This window comes from Lactuca virosa, chromosome 5 (genome assembly GCF_052849685.1).
Source record: "Lactuca virosa cultivar CGN04683 chromosome 5, Lactuca_virosa_CGN04683_v6, whole genome shotgun sequence".
NCBI lineage: Eukaryota > Viridiplantae > Streptophyta > Magnoliopsida > Asterales > Asteraceae > Lactuca > Lactuca virosa.
Window position 1 is genome coordinate 66,036,571 of NC_136430.1, and position 19,683 is coordinate 66,056,253.

General features: G+C 40.0%; 1 non-coding gene across 1 annotated transcript; it reads right to left on the reverse strand.

The window, feature by feature from the left end:
- Positions 1 to 1,320: 1,320 nt before the first annotated feature.
- Positions 1,321 to 1,427, reverse strand: LOC145117924 (small nucleolar RNA R71). Its single transcript, XR_013712916.1, has one exon. It is a non-coding gene; the product is annotated as a small nucleolar RNA R71 (small nucleolar RNA).
- Positions 1,428 to 19,683: the final 18,256 nt, after the last annotated feature.

A 19,683-nucleotide genomic window follows, 5' to 3' on the forward strand; every position in this document is an offset into this window, starting at 1 on the left:
TTTAATCGGTAGCTAATAACAATTAATTCATTGCACTTGCCATAAAATCAACCGTAGGAGTAATGAATCGAACCTAAATAGAAGCCTTCTTATCATTGAATTTAGTTAGTCTTTACTTGCTTTAGTTGTTAGTTATTTTGTTGTGTAAGTTTCTAGTCTTGCAAAACTAGAGAAAACCCTTACATTTATTACTTGCTTTAGTTAATTCTAGTTCTTAGTTTAATTATTGTTCCATGAGTTCGATACCCTGCTTATCCAACTATACCACCAATTGACAGGTCCACTGCCTTTGTGTGTCTAAATTACATCTGAAAATTAGGACTAAAACTAGTACATTTATATATACATCAACTTTTTCGGCGCCGTTGTCGGAGAACGGTTAAAAAATTTATTCTAATTTCTAGTGTTATTGATCCTTTGTGTGAGATTTATCTTGCATAAAGTTACTGCTTTAGTAATTTAGTTATTAGGATTAAGTATTAGGTTTTGCTGTTTTTTTAGTTTTTGATAAAAAAAAATTCTGTCTTAACCTTGAACTCGCCGAGTGCAGTCGAAGCTACTCGATGAGTCCAAGGCGAATTCCCAGTTTCATTTTTAGTTTATTTTTGTTCTTTTTACTCATGTTTTCTGTTTTGATTGCAGTAGGTTTATGACCAGAGGAGGAGGTCCACCTTTGATTCCACCACTTGAAGACCCGGAAGCAACTTTGAGGAAAAACAAAGGCAAAACCGTAGGAGAAGCCGCAACATCGAAGAATTCTCTGTTGAAGAATCTCAAATCTGTTTTAGCAAGAAAAAGGGCAAGAAAGTGGGAGAATTCAGCATCTCTTCAGTGGCGGACGAAGACCCGAAGAAGGAGGATACCAAGTACGAAACTGAAAAGGAAGAAAGCGAATTTGAAGAAGGAAGCGACATAGTGGGCGAACTAGCTAACACCATGGCTAACATCGATGAAGTTTCCATGGGTGAATGGAAGAAAAGGATGCGTGACGACACCGGCCCAGGACTCGTGCAACCCGCAATTCCCGCAACTGCCACCTTTGAACTTAAGGGCCACATACTTGCTCAACTTAAGGAAATCCCATTCTTCGGGGAGGATCATGAAGACGCATACAAGCATCTTGACGAGGTCAATGACATAGGTGACTACTTCAATGTCCCTAATGTGGCTCACGACACTGTTTTGCTTCGTATGCTACCAGTCACATTCAAGGGAGCCGCAAAAGATTGGCTGAAATCACTCCCTCCAGGATCCATCACTACTTGGGCTAAAATGAAAGAGGAATTTATAGACCAATTTTGCCCTCCCTCAAAGATAGCCAAATTGAAGAAAGTCATCGCCAATTTTGAACAACAAGCTGGAGAGCTACTTTATGAAGCATGGGAAAGATACAAAGGCTTACTAAGGAATTGCCCACATCACGATCTAAACAACCAACAAGAAGTCTCCATTTTCTATGATGGAGTAAATGTGACAAGCAGGCAACTCCTTGATTCGCAAGGACCACTCACAAAGAAAGCACCCCCGGTGATAAAGGCCCTAATTGAAGAATTCTCTAAGCAGTCTAGAGAATATCATAACCCAAGGAATGACTTAATTCGAGGGGCGGTGAAGTCTATTACTGATGACATGGCAGCAATGATGGAAAATTGGAAAGCATGGACCGAAGAATGACTAAGATGGACCAATCCATCCATGCCATTAGAGTGGGATGTGAAAACTGTAGAGGGCCCCACCTTACTAAAGACTGTAACCTTGACGAGAATGGGAACCGGAAAGTACAAGTATGCTATTCAAGTGGTGATCGATATGATGACAATTGGAGAGAACCCAAGAAAGAATAGCTACCATACGATGAGTACAAAAAGACAAAGGAGGAAAAGTATAAGCAAAAAGAAAGAGGTTTTTATCAAAGAGAGGACCCGGTGCAAGAAAAGAAATCAGATTTGGAAGATATGCTTACAAGATTCTTAGCCGCGTCCGACAAAAGGCATAATGATACCGATGTTGCGATAAAAGATCAACAAACTCTATTTAGGAATCATCAAGCATCCATTATCAACATAGAAAACCAGCTAGGCTAACATGCACAACAAGTGAACGAGAGAAGACCGGGTGGACTTCCTAGTAATAACGAAAGTAAGCCAAAAGGCGCACATATAAATATCGTGACAACTAGGAGTGGGAAGATTATAAATCCTTTGGCCCCTATTCAGCAAGAAGATCCTAAGTTGGTGCAAGAGGAAGAAGTAGAAACTGAAGAATCACAGATTCCCGGTCTGATTCGCCGAGTCCCAGATATGGACTTGATGAGTCCCCCACCTGAACAGAAAAACAAGCCTCCTATTAAGCCATATCAGCCTCCACTGCCATTTCCAGCTCGAGCTAGACAAGAAAAGAATGATGTTGACTACCAAAAGTTTCTAGAACACATAAAGGCTCTTCAAATTAATATGTCATTCATCGAGGCGGTTGCACAAATGCCTAAATATGCCAAATTCCTCAAGGAGCTTCTAACTAATAGAAAGAAGATGGAAGAGATGAAGAAAGTGGTCCTAAATGAGAATTGTTCAGCTGCCATGTTGAACAAATCACTTAAGAAGAAGGGTGATCCGGGAAGCTTAACCTTGCCTTGTCAATTCGGAAACTTAGCTACCATTTACGCATTAGCTGATTTGGGGGAAGTGTAAATCTCATGCCATACTCATTCTTCAAGAAATTAGATCTTCCGGAGCCAAGGCCAATTCGAATGGCAGTTCACTAGCAAATAAAATGGTCACATTTCCAAGGGGAATATGCGAGGATCTATTGGTAAAAGTTGATAAGTTTGTATTCCCCGCGGATTTCATTGTACTAGACATGGAAGCACATCCTCAAGTCCCGATCATACTTGGAAGACCTTTCCTCAACACCGCAAGTGCTATAGTTGACATGCGAGATTCTAAACTTACTCTTCGGGTAGGAGACGAATCAGTTACATTTGAAGTTGATCAAGCTATGAAGAGTGCAAGGAATAGTGATGACACGGCATTCTCGGTTGATATGTTGGAAGAATTAATTGAGGAATGGAAAGAAGATGAGCCAAACAAGTCCACCGTCGCCTTTGAAGAAGAATTTTATGTTGAAAGGGACCTGATAGAGATAGAGAGACTGCTCGAGGAAGCTGAATATAATGATCTAATCAGAAGTGCAGAAAGCCTGACTCACCGAGTAGCATCTATCGACTCGACGAGTCCATTCGAAAAAACCCGATCAGTCGTGAATTTAGGCTAGGACTCGACGAGTCCCCTCACTGGACTCGACGTGTTCAGCATTCTAAACTCAAAATCTGAACTAAAAATTCTACCGGATCACTTCGAGTATGCATTTCTTGATGATGGCCAACAAAAACCAGTAATTATAGCTGCTGATCTAGCAAAACATGAAAAAGAAAGCGTTGTGGGAGTACTAAAGAAGAGGCAAGGTGCAATAGCATGGAAGATAACCGATATCAAGGGGATTAGTCCAACTTATTGTTATCGCAAGATTAACTTAAAATATGGAGCTAAACCTGTAGTTCAACGCTAAAGAAAACTTAACCCAAACATGCAAGAAGTTGTGAAAAAGGAGGTGGTTAAACTATTAGCTGCTGGGATCATTTACTCAATCTCTGATAGCCCCTGGGTAAGTCCGGTGCAAGTAGTACCGAAGAAGGGAGGAATAACGGTGGTTACCAATGAGGACAAGGAGTTAATTCCAACTAGAACAGTAACCGGGTGGCGCGTTTGCATCGACTACAGAAAGCTAAATGATGTTACTTGCAAGGATCACTTCCCGTTGCCATTTATTGATCAAATGCTAGAAACGCTTTCCGGTCATCAATTTTATTGTTTTCCCGATGGTATTTCGGGGTATTTTCAAATTCCAATCGACCCACAAGACCAAGAGAAGACCACTTTTACATGCCCAAGTGGAACATTCGCATATAGACGCATGCCTTTTGGGTTATGCAATGCACCAGCTACTTTCCAAAGGTGCATGATGGCCATCTTTCACGACATGATTGAGAAATTTATGGAGGTCTTTATGGATGACTTCTCGGTTTTCGGGTCATCTTTTGAAGATTGTATATCTAATTTGGATTTGCTGCTAGCTAGATGTGAGAAGACCAACCTTGTCCTTAATTGGGAGAAGTGTCATTTCATGCTAAAAGAAGGAATTGTGTTGGGACACAAATTTTCAAGGAAGGGGATAGAAGTGGATAGAGCAAAAGTGGACACAATAGCTAAGTTACCCCCTCCAACAAATGTAAAAGGGGTAAGGAGTTTTCTTGGCCATGCAGGATTTTATCGTTGCTTCATTAAAGATTTCTCAAAAATCACTACGCCTTTCACTCAACTACTCTTGAAGGACGCTCCATTCGATTTCTCTAAAGAATGTCATGAAGCATTTCATTTATTAAAAGGGAGATTGACTACTACTCCCTACATGATAGCCCCAAATTGGGATCTTCCTTTCGAGATAATGTGTGATGCTAGTGATTATGCAGTGGGAGTTGTTTTAGGGCAAAGGGTTGATAAACATTTTCAACCTATCTACTATGCAAGCAAAACTTTGAACCCAACTCAAGAAAACTACACTACTATCGAGAAGGATCTACTAGCAGTGGTATATGCTTTTGATCAATTCCGACCATATTTAGTCTTATCTAAGACAATAGTTTTTACCGACCATTCTGCCATTAAGTATCTTTTTGCTAAACAAGATGCTAATCCAAGATTGATACATCGGTCTTGCTTCTACAAGAATTTGAAATTGAAATAAGAGATAAAAATGGGAATGGAGAATGTGGCTGCTGACCATTTATCAAGATTAGAAAACCCGCATTTGGAGGAATTGGAAGAAAACAAGATTGGAGATGATTTTCCCAATGAATATCTTTTGGTAATAGCAGGAGACGTGCCATGGTTTGCGGATATAGCTAATTATTTAACAACCGAATATATTCCAAAAGACTTAACCCGCCAACAAAAGAAGAAATTCTTTTCAGAATTCAAGTACTACTTTTGGGACGAGCCATACCTTTTCCGAAGCTGTGCAGATGGGATGATACGAAGATGTGTGTTCGGGAAAGAGAGTCGGGAAATCTTGGAACATTGCCATAGCGGGCCCACCAATGGACATCATGGAACACAATATACGACTAAGAAGATTTTTGATATTGGTTTCTATTGGCCTACAATTTTCAAAGATGCTGCTCAATATGTCAAAGAATGTGATTCGTGCCAACGGACGGGAAACATATCATCCCGAAACGAGATGCTCCAACATAATATTCTAGTGTGTGAAGTATTTGATATTTGGGGGATTGACTTTATGGGACATTTCCCAATGTCAAAAGGGAATAAATATATCTTGGTGGCAGTCGACTATGTATCAAAATGGGCGGAGGCACAAGCATTACCTACTAATGATGCTCGAGTCGTGGTGCGTTTTCTCAAAAAGTTATTTTCAAGGTTTGGAGTTCCTAAAGCTCTTATTAGTGACCGGGGCACTCACTTTGCAAATGATCAATTAGCTAAGGTGTTAAAAAGATATTGTGTACACCATAGGTTTTCAACATCCTATTATCCACAAACAAGTGGACAAATTGAAGTGACGAATCGGGTGTTAAAAAGAATTTTGGAGAGATCGGTTGGAGGAAATCGAAAGGAGTGGTCAGATAAACTTGTTGATGCACTTTGGGCCTTTTGAACAGCATTCAAAGCACCTATTGTTACTACACCATATAGGTTAGTTTATGGAAAGAATTGTCATTTGCCGGTCGAAATAGAGCATAAAGCATATTGGGCTTTAAAGATGTGTAATTTTGAGTTGGCTGAACTTCGTAACAACTGGTTAATGCAAATGAATGCCCTTGAAGAACTTAGAAATTAAGCCTACACAAAGTCCTTGATATACAAAGAGAAGACTAAGAATTGGAATGACAAGAGACTAAAGGGTAATAAGGACTTTCATGAAGGAAAAAAGGTGTTACTCTTCAATTCAAGGTTAAAGCTTTTCCACGGCAAGCTAAAGACAATGTGGGATGAGCCTTTTGTGGTTAAAGAAGTTTTCCCACATGGAGCTATTGAGCTTATTTCAAAAGATGGAACTTATTTCAAGGTTAATGGGCATAGGGTGAAAAAATACAAAGAAGGAATCCTAAAAGATGAAGGACTTGAAGAAGGGCTGCATTTTGAAGAAACCACTGAAACGTAAAGCGAGAAGGAGTCCAGCTAACGAATCCTCAAAAAGAAGCGCTTCCGGGAGGCAACCCGAGTTTAGAGTTTGCTTTCTTTTTACCCTTCTTTTTCATTTTATTTTCGTTTTTTTAGGATTTGCTTTTATCAATCTTCTTCTGTCATTAAAATGATTCCTTGAGGGCAAGCAATGCTCAAGTGTGGGGTATGGTTGCATAAAATTTAAGAACTCAAAAATTTTTCAAACGGAATTAAAAACTCGTCGAGTCCACTCCTCTACTCGGCGAGTCCATTTGAAAAATCCCGAAAAAATTACGGATTCACGAATCTGCTCGACGAGTAGGTACCCGTACTCGGCGAGTCCACGTATTAATTCGAAAAAAAAAATCATTTTTATATTCTGTAAATTAGGGTTTTAACCCTAATTGGTAAAACACAATCACAAGTGCAGCCACCAGCCGCTCGACGAGCAAAGTCCCTCTCAAGCTCTCATCTCCAATTTCGTGTGATTTCTTCAAATCTCACCAAAAAGGTAACATTTTTCACTTATAATCGAGTTAAAGTTTCCATCTTTGGTAGACTCATGACCCTAAATTGAGGAAATCCCGATTTTGAACTTGACTTGGATTTCTAGGGTTTCGATTTTGGTAAAATTAGGTTGTTAAGGACGAAATAATTTATGGCTTTGGACGGATAATTTTATCTGAATCAGAATGGCGACTCGCACGGTTCATGCGACTCGCCGAGTCGGTTCTTATACTCGGCGAGTCCATGTTTCAGATGCCCAGAATTTCTACATTTTTAATTTTTCTGTGTTTTGTTTGTTGTGTTCTTGGTTTTGTTTTGCAGAAAACATGTCGAGGCGTGGTCAAAGCTCAAGAGGAGGTTGTCATGGGGACATCCCATGGCTAAACTTCCCACAAATCACTTCCAAATCTACACTTGCCCGTGCCAAGAACAAGCTAGAAGCTCTTAAGCGCAAGGAGATCTATGTTCCCAACGAGATAGATTGGCATTAGATTGGTCAATCGGGATTGGAGGAGGAATTGACCCCGTATTTGATCAAGTCCTTTGAAAATAATGGGGTGACGATAATTAATGATGGGTGGAGTCGGTTATTCAGAATTTAAGAACCCGTCTACCAAGAATTATGCTGGGAATTCTTCTCTACCATCTCCTTCCGAGGTGGTAATGATTATTATAATCCGGGTATTATTACCTTTTGTCTTGGAGGGGAATTGCGCCAATGCAGCATAGCGGAGCTTGCATGGAGACTAGGGATCTATGATCAACATATAATCATGTCCGAGAATTTGAGTCATTCCTTGGACACTGACACAAAGAGTTGCCAGAGGAGGTGGTTGCTTCTAACTGGTGGAATACTATTGCCAACCGGGTCTATATTCCTTCCTCTGCTCAAGAGGGAAACATCCATTCCCCCATCCATCGTTTGATCCACCGTCTTATCGCAAGCACCATCAACATGCGGAAGGACGATGACAAGGTCCCCACCCTCGATATCTTTTACATGTGGAGCATCATTACCCCCGATACTTTTTGCAATTTGTCGTACTGTTTGGCAAAATACTTAGCGGAGGGGAGGTTAAGGAGAGGATTACCTCGAAAACTAATGGTGGAATGTTTGTTACAAAGTTGGCTAGGACATATGGGATTTTGGAGCAAGGGGCGGCAAGGGTGTTGACAATGATTCGTGCTCCTCCTTTTAGCACCACATTATTTCAAAGGGCACGAATCATTGCGGATTATGGTGGGGGGCATATTAAAATTCCAAATGCGGATGAAGTGTTGGTACCCGAGGAGCCAGGAAGGAGGGTGAGGCAGTGAAGGGAACATGTCCGAGAAGACCCACCGGTCATTCCAGTGGATGATGTGCTACCAATGGACTGGTACAATATGGAGATGAGGAGGTACCAGGATGATCTTGCACGGAGCATGAATTACCACAATGAGTCTTCTGTTTACTTGTTGAACAAATGAATATTGCTCCAAGACCCGGGACCGGATATCCTTATGTTCCAAGTTGGGAAGAGAGAGTGAATCGAAGGAGGAATCAAGTCGGTGGTAGTGGAGCTGGAGGATATGAAGAAAATGATGAAGATTGATATCTTACGGTTTTTATTTGGTTGTTTAAAGACTACTTTTATTTGTTTTTTTGTTTTGTGTGGTTTTTGAACTTTTAGTAACTAGGTTTAAGTAGGAGTTTCTATTGCTATCTATCACTTGTGGTTGTTTTTATCTTTTCAGTTTGAAGCTTAAGATGCATGCACGAGTCTAGAGTCTAAGCTAACCAAGTGAGAGTCGAGTCTAGACAAGAACGTGGAAGTTTTGAGTTTAAGATCGAGTCTGGTAGAGAAAGGCGTTAAAGAGTGTTATTTACTAAAGAAAAATGAAGGGGGAATACTAATTTGTAATTACCAAACACCTTAGAAACGGATTCAAAGCAAAAGATTTTTTTTCCACTCAGCGTTGTACTCGCCGAGTGCACACCCGGGACTCGACGAATCCGTGCGCAATTTCACGACTTTTCTGCCAGATACGATATTACTCGGCGAGTTATCATATTGACTCGGCGAGTCACTCAATATTCCGTTCTCAAGATTACGATTTGACCACATTTGATACAGGCTTTACTCATATTCTTTGAAGATTAATTCCTGAAGATTTTCGAGACTATTTTCCTGCATATTTGGAGCTGTACCACACGAGATTTGACACCCAAGGCATGGATGAGTTGTTCCCATGTCTAATGTCAATTGAAGCTAGAGCTTTTCATAAAGAAATGTCGACCTCGCCACTACTATCCCAGGGGAGTTTGTTCCAATTCCCTCTGTACTTTGTCATTTTCTATATCATGCATAACATGCAATGGGGACATTGCATAAAATAAGTGTGGGGTAGGGGTTGATTATATTACTTACATTAGTATCCTAACTTAGGTAAATTTTTGAAATTTTTGCATTAAAATTACTAGGATTAATTTAGAAAATCTTGGTAAAACAATAAGGATTCCATGCTAGTGTTATGTTTGATGATTGCATGGAAGAGCCAAATGTTTAGTTGTGCCTATATATGTTCTACTGCATTTGTGGCCTCCTTTATTCTAGTGAAATCATGGGACAAAAACATAACCTCGCTTAGTTTGAGGGATGCAATATGTTTAGCATCGTGTACTTGAAATGTATCCAGGAAGACTAATACTTTAACCAATAAAGGTTGAAGTTGAGCGTCCTTGCTTAAGCATGTAGGTTTTGAGTGAAAAAAAAGTGAGTTACATGTGAAAAAAATAGAGAATTACAAGAAAAGTTGTAAGAATTTTGGAGCAATCAAAGTGAAGATGAAAAGATCAAAGTGCTGAAGAAATTCAAAAAGTTGAAGATACCAAAGAAACCAAACAACAAGGTGGTGAATTCAAAGAAATCAAAGATCAAATAACAATGAAGTGAAGAATTCCAAATAAGATCTATAGTGGTATCAAAAAGTTGTAATTTTCTAGATTATGTATGGTTGGGTTGCTCAACCAAAAATACCTTGAGGTTAGGAAGTTTTATGCGGATGGATTCGGAGGGATGCATAAAATGAGCATTGTTCAAAAGAAGTGGGTGAGTGTTTATAAGTATTGTTAGTATTTAGAATTGAGGGGGGTCCTTAGGAAAAATTTTAGACACAAATGCAAGCGTTGTGGTCTTGGCATAATGGCTGGGTTGGATTGGGATTGTTTTATGTGATGCTAGTATGATTAAAATTCAGTTTTGCTTGGGGGCAAGCAAAAGTCAAGTGTGGGGTATTTGGATATGTGCATATTTAGCTATATAATTAGTATAGATTTTTATTATTTATTGGCTAATTTATTGCAATTTATGGAAAAAAGGTACTTAATTGTGTTTAAATTGTATTTTCAGTCTAAAAGATGTGCTCGGAAGCAAAAGGAAGCAGGAGATGAAATCGGAAGCTCGGGAATTGAAGAAAGAAGAAAAAGAGCCAAAATCCTGAAGAAATCGGCGTGTCTGATTGTCTACTCGACGAGTTCCCACGAATGTTCGCGAAGCAAAACACAAAGTCCATGTTTTCTACTCGGCGAGTAGCCCCTGTTTTCTGAAGACTATAAATAGAAACCAAATTGCCGAATTAAAAGCTCTCTCTGGAACCCTTGGGGATTACTCTACGATTAAGGTGCTGCTGAAGCTTTGAAGTTTGTGAAGACAACCCTATATGTCACACCCAGGCCGTCGGCGGAAACACTGGGAAGTGTAACGTCATTTCTTGTATCATAGTTATCAACTTCCTGAAAACACATGCATTTTAAAATACGTCAACATAAAGTTGGTGAGTTCACAGGTTTTGACTCCATATGAAAATAATACTTTTTCTAAGTTCAAGAGTTTCGTTTTGAAAGTATCATTTTGACTCTCCAAAATTTAGTATATATATTAGGCATAATGGTTTACTTATTAAATAAGTGATATGCCTATAAGTTTCATATATTATGAATAAATGAATGTAATCCCATACAAACTAAGGTTGCTACATATAAATCTTATTTCGATTCTATACGAGTAAAATCGCTACGTATAAATCTATTTCAATTCTATACGAGTAAAACCACTACATATAAATCTATTTCAATTCTATACGAGTAAAACTGCTACGTATAAATCTATTTCAATTCTATACGAGTAAGTGTGCTAGGTATAATTGTCTACTTAATGAGCAAGTAGTATACCTACAAGTTCCTTGTACTTAGAGTATAAGTCTTTAGGAAGCTTATACTTAACATTCATACTTGTATATCGACAAAGTATAACGCTTCTAAAGTTGTACTACCATGAGTCCGTAACCGCTGCTAGACATACAAACCTCTGATTAAAAGATATCCCACCAATGGTTCCTCCATTGGTGCCACAATAAAACTGCCATTGGTGCCATAAAGGATTCCACCAAGGTAAATACTTCCCCCTTACGCTACATCGACGTCGGGTCCATAACAATCAATAGGACACTTCGTCACCCGCAGACCGTTGGGTTGTAGCTAGCAACCACGGGTGGGGTCGTCAACCCGCATAGATCTATAGTCCACCGTAAAACCGATTGGGTTGTAGCCAACAACCACGGATGGGGCGTTAACCCACATAGATCCATACACAACTTCCTCGCTCACACGGGATTAACGGTTACAGGTCAGAGGATTTCCACTAAGATTCCTAATCTTAGTTGATGAATGAGGTAGGTCATGTAGACTTTGTTGGCTTCCTATAACTCTAACAACAAACCATATTCGCGTCTAAAACCCTAAGTTACTAGACAATGCTTGTAAACATTACTCCTAATTTCATAATATTTAGGCAGTTTAACAGCTATAACTTGAGGTAAAACCAGGTTTTATCATAAAACCACCAATAACAACATATAGGATACCAAGTTTTATCTTAACATAAAACCAATAATAGCAACATACTTTATAAATTAACATATAGAACTTCCGAATATAACTTCGGAACTATATCGCACACAACATATATATAGAATCCTAAGTATAACTCAAGATCTACATTAGTATGATAACATGCTACCAAGTTGATAATAGTTGTATATATTCAAAATATTATATTTAAACAACTATATCCCGGTTAATATAACTATCTACGTTGATACTTATATACTATCATATAGACATAATATTAACTTAAATACAATATTTAGCATGCGTTTTCCCCTGAAAACAATTAAAAGTGGGGCCGTGAAACTCACCCTAGTAGCGTGATCTATAGAATCTAAACGGTCAGAGGCTCGTCGTTGTCAGGCCCGGGAAGGGAAACGGCCTTCAGAAAATGAGAGAGAAAGAAAGTAGAATGTGTACTAAGTCTTGGGGTCGAAATGGCTATTTATAGGCTGATTTTGGCCCATTCACGTCGTGAACATGATAGGTTCACGTCGTGAGTTATGGCAAGAGTCATCCCATAGCCTTAACGCATGTTTTCTAGCTCCGATTCGTGTCCTGCAGCGTCCTCACGTCGTGAGAAAACCTTGCTCACGTCGTGAGCATTTGGGTTATCGTTCCGTAGACTTCTAGCCTCGAAATGTGGCATTTTGACTCCTCACGTCGTGAGTTTTTATGCTCACTTCATGAGTCCAGTCAGATTAGGGTTTCTGACAGTTGTATCTTCGGAAGGTCGTAACTTTTGCATACGAACTCCGTTTTTGACGTTCTTTATATCCACGCATAGGTATTTACGAGCACTACAACTCTTTTTTAGACTCCAATAGCTAATTCTAAGTCTATTTTAAATTCCTCTTATTATAGAGATTTATAGTGTTCGGTTTATCATAACTTCTTCACGCGAAGTCAGATTTAGACGTTCTCTATATTTTTGGAATCGTATGGACGTATACTTTGAGTTGTATCATAAAGAAAGTTCACATTTGTATTATAATTTATCATGAACTACATAGTAAGCTTATCACCTTACTAGTTTACAAAATCACATTACATGATTGGTATAATCACATGTGATTGTTATTGACCTATTTTGACTAGTGTTACATTCTCCCCCTGTTAGAATAATTTCGTCCCGAAATTTATCTTATGGATGGGGTTTTCTCAAATAGTTGGGGGTATTTTTCTATCATCTAATCTTCACATTTCCATGTAAATCCAAGTCCTCGTAAAGAGTTCCATCGAACTTTCACTATAGGAATACGACTTTGCTTGAATCGTTTGACTTCTCGATCCATGATCTTGACACGTTCTTCTACAAAGTTGAGTTTCGTATTAACTTGTATCTCGTCGAGAGGTATAACAAGGGTGTCATCGGATAGACATCTTTTGAGATTTGATATGTGAAAAACATTGTGCACATTACTTAGTTCTTGAGGCAACTTGAGTTGGTATGCGACAGAACCAATTCTTGCTAGAATTTCAAAAGGTCCTATATACCGCGGGTTTAGTTTGCCTTGTTTCCCGAATCGAATCATGACTTTCCAAGGAGAGACCTTCAACATTACTCTATCTCAAAATTGGAATTCCAAAGGCTTACGTCTTACGTCAACATAGCTCTTCTGATGATCACGTGCTGCCTTTAATCGATCCTTAATTTGCACGATCTTTTGAGTTGTCTCGTGGACTATTTATGGTCCAGTGTGTAAGGTATCGCCTGTACGTTTTCTGGCTGTTTGCGTATCTCTAACTTCTGCCCAAGATATTGAGGAACGACATTTTCGTCCATAAAGAGCCTCAAACGGTGCAGTCTTGATGCTGGTGTGATGACTATTGTTGTAGGAAAACTTAATTCACGGTAAATGAGTATCCATTGCATTTCCAAAGTCGATAACACAGGCTCGGAACATATCGTCTAAAGTCTGAATGGTTCTCTCACTCTGACCATCAGTCTGTGGATGGTAAGCTGTACTCATATCTAGACGTGTTCCTAAGGATTTTTGTAGAGATTGCCAAAATCGTGAAGTAAATCTACTATCTCAGTTAGAAATAATAGAGTTTGGAACTCCATGCAATTTGAAAATTTCCTTAAGATAAACTCTAGTCAGCTTCCCCATCTTGTCGTTCTCCTTAATTGGTAAGAAATGGGCGGACTTAGTCAATATATCGACTATTACCCAAATAGTGTCGAACCCACTAGGAGTTTTGGGTAACTTAGTGATGAAGTCCATTGATATCTGATCCCATTTCTATTCAGGTATTTCCAGTTGTTGAAGTAAACCTGAAGGCTTTTGATGTTCTGCCTTTACTCTAGAACAAGTCAAGCATTTGCTCACATAAGTAGAAATTTCTGCCTTAATGTTTGGCCACCAATAATGTACTTATAAATCTAAGTACATTTTGTCAGACCCTGGATGCTCGGAATATCTGGACTTGTGGACTTCTTCTAAGACCAAGTCCCTGACTCCACCGAACTTAGGCGTCCAAATTCGGTTCATAAAGTGTCGCGTTCCGTCATCTTTTTGTATAAGTTGCTTTTCCATTCCTCGCAAAGCTTCGTTATTGATGTTTTCTTCTTTTAGAGCCTCAAGTTGAGCTTCTCTAATTTGTGTGGCAAAGTTAGAATGCATAGTTATGGTTAATGCTCGTACCCGATGGGGTTTAATATATTCTTTCCGGCTCAAGGAATCTGCTACCATGTTTGCCTTTCCAAGATGATAACGAATCTCACATTCGTAATCATTCAACAATTCAACCCATCTTCGTTGTATCATATTTTGGTCGAAGATGTGTTGGAGACTCTTGTGGTCAGTAAAAATAGTACACTTAGTACCGTATAAGTAATATCTCCAGATTTTTAGTGCAAAAACTACAGCTCCCCATTTCAAGATCATGGGTAGTTTAATTATTCTCATACACCTTAAGTTGTCGTGATGCGTAGGCGATAATTGTTCCTCTTTGCATCAACACACATCCCAATCCTTGATTTCATGCGTCGCAGTATACGACGAAATCATCTGTCCCATCTGGAAGGGATAGGATTGGTGCACTACACAACATTTTCTTTAGTTTCTGAAAAGCATCTTCTTGTTTGTCTTCCCAGTTGAACTTCATATCCTTCTGGGTTAGTGTTGTAAGTGGCTTGGCTATTTTGGAGAAATTCTCTATGAATCTTTCGTAATACCATCAAGTCCTAAGAATTGACGCACTTCTATTGGTCTCTTCGGTGCTTCCTAATTCTTGATTGCTTCAATCTTGGAGGGTTCGACATGAATTCCTTTGTTGCGAACCACATACTCTAAAATTTTGTACCTCTCTAATCCAAAATTCACATTCGGAGAATTTGGCGTAAAAATTTTATTTTCTTAGTAGTGCCGAGATTATTCGCAAGCGTTAACCGTGTTCTTCCTTGGTTCGTGAATATATCAATATATTACAGATAACTACTATCACGAATTTATCTAAGTACAGTTTGCAAACACTATTCATGAGGTCCATGAACATTGTTGGAGCGTTGGTCAATCCAAAGGCTTAACTAGGAACTCAGATTGACCATACCGAGTCCTAAATGTTGTCTTCGGAACATCATCTTCTTGTACTCCGAGTTGATGGTATCATGAGTTCACATGTTTTGACTCTATATGAAAATAATACTTTTTCTAAGTTCAAAAGTTTAGTTTTGAAAGTATCATGTTGACTCTCCAACATTTAGTATATATATTAGGTATAATGGTTTACTTATTAAATAAGTGATATACCTATAAGTTTCATATATTATGAATAAATGAATGTAATCCCATACAAACTAAGGTTGCTACATATAAATCTTATTTCAATTCTATACGAGTAAAACCGCTACATATAAATCTATTTCAATTCTATACGGGTAAAACCGCTATGTATAAATCTATTTCAATTCTATACGAGTAAAACCTCTACGTATAAATCTATTTCAATTCTATACGAGTAAAACCGCTACGTATAAATCTATTTCAATTCTATACGAGTAAGTGTGCTAGGTATAATTGTCTACTTAATGAGAAAGTAGTATACCTACAAGTTCCTTGTACTTAGAGTATAAGTCTTTAGGAAACATATACTTAACATTCATACTTGTATATCGACAAAGTATAATGTTTCTAAAGGTGTACTACCATGAGTCCGTAACCGCTGCTAGACATACAAACCTATGATTAAAAGATATCCCACCAATGGTTCCTCCATTGGTGCCACAATAAAACCGCCATCGGTGCCATAAAGGATTCCACCAAGGTAAATACTTCCCCCGTACGCTACATCGACGTCGGGTCCATAACAATCAATAGGACAGTTCGTCACCCACAGACCGTTGGGTTGTAGCTAGCAACCACGGGTGGGGTCGTCAACCCGCATAGATCTATAGTCCACCGTAAAACCGATTAGGTTGTAGCCAACAACCATGGATGGGGGCGTTAACCCACATAGATCCATACACAACTTCCTCGCTCACACGGGATTGGATGTTGGAGACGCTGAGGAGGGAGAGAATTTTCGCAAAGTTCTCCAAGTGTGAGTTTTGGTTGCACGATGTGCAGTTTCTGGGGCACCTTGTCAACCAGAAGGGTATTCTAGTCGATCCGGCCAAGTTAGAGGTTGTGATGCAGTGGGAGGTTCCGAGGTCTCCATCTAAGATTCAGAGTTTTCTTGGTCTGGCGGGTTATTATTGGAGATTCATCTAGATTGACCCGATTGACCAAGAAGTCAGTGACATTCCGTTGGGGGCCTGAGCAGCAGGCAGCCTTCGGGACTCTCAGACAGCGGTTATGCGAGGCACCGATTCTGACTTTTCCGGAGGGCGTCGATGATTTTTTGGTTTACTGCGACACTTCGATCACAGGTATGGGCGCAGTGCTGATGCAGCGAGGTCACGTGATAGCATACGCTACGAGGCAGTTGAAGCATCATGACGTGAACTACCCGACTCACGATTTGGAGCTGGGGGCCGTGGTTTTCGCCCTCAAGATTTTGCGACACTACCTCTATGGGGTTCTTTGTACCATTTACATGGAGCACAAGAGCTTGAGGTACCTCATGGATCAGCCGAATCTGAACATGAGGCAGCGTCGGTGGTTAGATGTGATGAAGGATTATGACTGTTAGATGCTTTATCACCTAGGGAAGGCCAATGTGGTGGACGATGATCTTAGCCGCAAGGCAGTGGCGACTCTGATCTGTACTGGGGCAGTGTACGCCAGGTTCTGATGGATTAGGCCCACAAGTCAAGGTTCTCCATCCATCCCGGGGCGACGAAGATGTATTGGGATCTTCGACCTGATTACTGGTGGCCCTGCATGAAGCGGGACATAGCTTGGTATGTGGAGTAGTGCTTGACTTGCAGGAAAGTCAAGGCCAAACTCCATCGACCTCATGGAAAGATGCATCTGTTGGATATTCCCGTGTGGAAATGGGAAGATATCACTATGGATTTCATCACGAAGCTTCCCAGGACCGCACGTGGAGTAGATTCGATATGGGTCATCGTGGATCGGTTAACCAAGAGTGCTCATTACATCCCGATCCAGGAGAATATATCGGCTGAGAAGCTAGTTGAGAGATACGTACGTGAGGTGGAGGCACATCATGGAGTGCCGGTTTCGGTTGTGTCAGACCGAGATGTTCGTTTCACTTCCAGATTTTGGAAGTGGTTCCATGACGAGATGGGTACTCGTCTTCACTTTAGTACCGCTTTCCACCCTCAGAGTGACAGGTAGAGTGAGAGGATGATTCAGACTCTAGAGGAAATGTTATGTGTGTGCGTATTGGATTTTGGAGGCAGTTGGGATACTTATCTTCTGTTAGCGGAATTTTTGTATAACAACAGCTACCATGCTAGCATAGATCGACCTCCCTTCGACATACTCTATGGAAGGAAGTGTAGTACCCCAAACTGTTGGGGCGAGGTTAGTCATAGAGTCATGGGGAGTACCGAAGTGGTACTCAAGACCACTGAGAAGATCCAGCAGGTCCGGAGTAGGCTTCAGACTGCTCAGAGTCGGCAGAAAAGCTATGCCGACAAGCGTCCTTCAGACTTGGAGTTTCAGATAGGCGACATGGTCCTCCTAAAGGTGTCACCTTGGAAAGGTGTCATCCGGTTCAGGAAGCGGGGCAAGCTGGGCCCCAGGTACGTCGGTCCGTTCAGGGTTATAGCCCGGGTGGGCAAGGTGGCATATCGTTTGGATCTTCCAGCAGAGCTCAGCCAGATCCACAGCACCTTTCATGTCCCCAGTTGCGGAAGTGTTTGGTGGATGACTCCGCAGTTGTGCCTCTAGAGGATATCCAGGTGGATGGCAGCCTGAACTACATAGAGAGGCCAGTGGCGATTTTGGATGTCAAGATGAAAACCTTGAGGAACAAGGTGGTGCAGTTAGTAAAGGTGCAGTGGATGCACCGCAAGGGGTTAGAGTGGACTTGGGAGCTAGAGGAGGAGATGAGGGAGCACTACCCAGAGTTATTCGAGGTAGCAGACTTCGAGGACGCCGGGTTCCTGGTATGTATTTAATTACAATTTATTCATTTTTACATAGCAACTCGATGAGTTGGAGGCGCCAAACTCTTCGAGTAGAGATCAAATGAGAAGCGGGTTTTAAGTAACCTACTCACGAGTTGAGAGGCCTCAACTCGATGAGTAGGCGGGCAGAGGTGAAACCCTAATTTCGGGATTTTGCACCCTATTTAAGCATCTCAATCCCCACATGCCAGCCCCATTCCCAGCCTCCACATCCCAAACCCTAGATCTCGAAACCCTAACGCATTGTGTGAGCTGGTGTTGGGGTTCGAAAGTTGTGATGTGTCGAAGGTGTCTAGTTTGCTTTGTATGTCTAATAGTTGTGTGTAAGTTTATTTTAAGGACTTAATTGTTTTTTCGGAACTTTAGTGTCGAAAGTCCTTATACTTTTTGTGCTGTCAGTTTTCCCTATATATATATATATATATATATATATATATATATGTGTGTGTGTGTGTGTGTGTGTGTGTGTGATGGGTTTTGAGCATTCTAACACTCCTAAGGTGTACATGCAACCCTAGAAACCTTGGATCTATGTTTTCTCTAAGATACACGCAAATAATAAATTTCCAAGGTTCTTAACCTAACAAGCATAGCATGGGGAGCTTAAATCATAAAATGCTAGAAGAATTACATACCTTTTAGTAGTGGTTCATTCCTTGAAGTTTGAGAGCCTAGCACCAATAATGTGGATGCCTCAAATGGAAGTCACAAATCACCACAAACTTGGAAAACTTATGATAATGTATGTGAACTCTTATAAATTGTCCACCACTCTTTCTCACACATAACTAGTGCCAAAGACTCCTTTATATAGTGTGGAGGATTAGGGTTACACTCCATGTAAACCCTAATACCCATGACTCTTCCTTTCTAAGGATCCATGGGTTAAAAGCTCCATGGACTATCCATGGACTCCGATGCAAGCCTAGCCCATTCCAAATGAGTATTAGCCCACACAATATAAATACAAGAGCCCATATTTAATTAGCCACCTTTTTGACCACTAAATTAATTCTAAATTAATTTAAGATCAATACTAATTAAATAATATGATTTCATATTAATATATTACAACTCATAATATATTAATAAATCATAAATTTACAATTCTCAAAAGATTATCCATACAAATAGTTCGGGTGAAGTGCAACCCAAATGAACCATGCCGGGTCGGGTCAAGTATATACCAAATAAAGTTATGGACTTAGACACCTTATCCAACAGTCTCGCACTTGGATAAGTCTAGTAACTATATTTACCTATATGACTTCAGGAACCAACCGGTAATCGTAGCTCTTAAAACTCTGTTGAACTATGAAGCGCCATTTTAGATAAGTGATCATATAATCCTCTGTTCTCAAGATATCAGTCGGACAAATACATGGAACTATGTCGTACTTATTGTCCAGCAGTTTGTTTCCCAATTTTCGATTTGTTTGACATAGAACTAAATTGAACACATC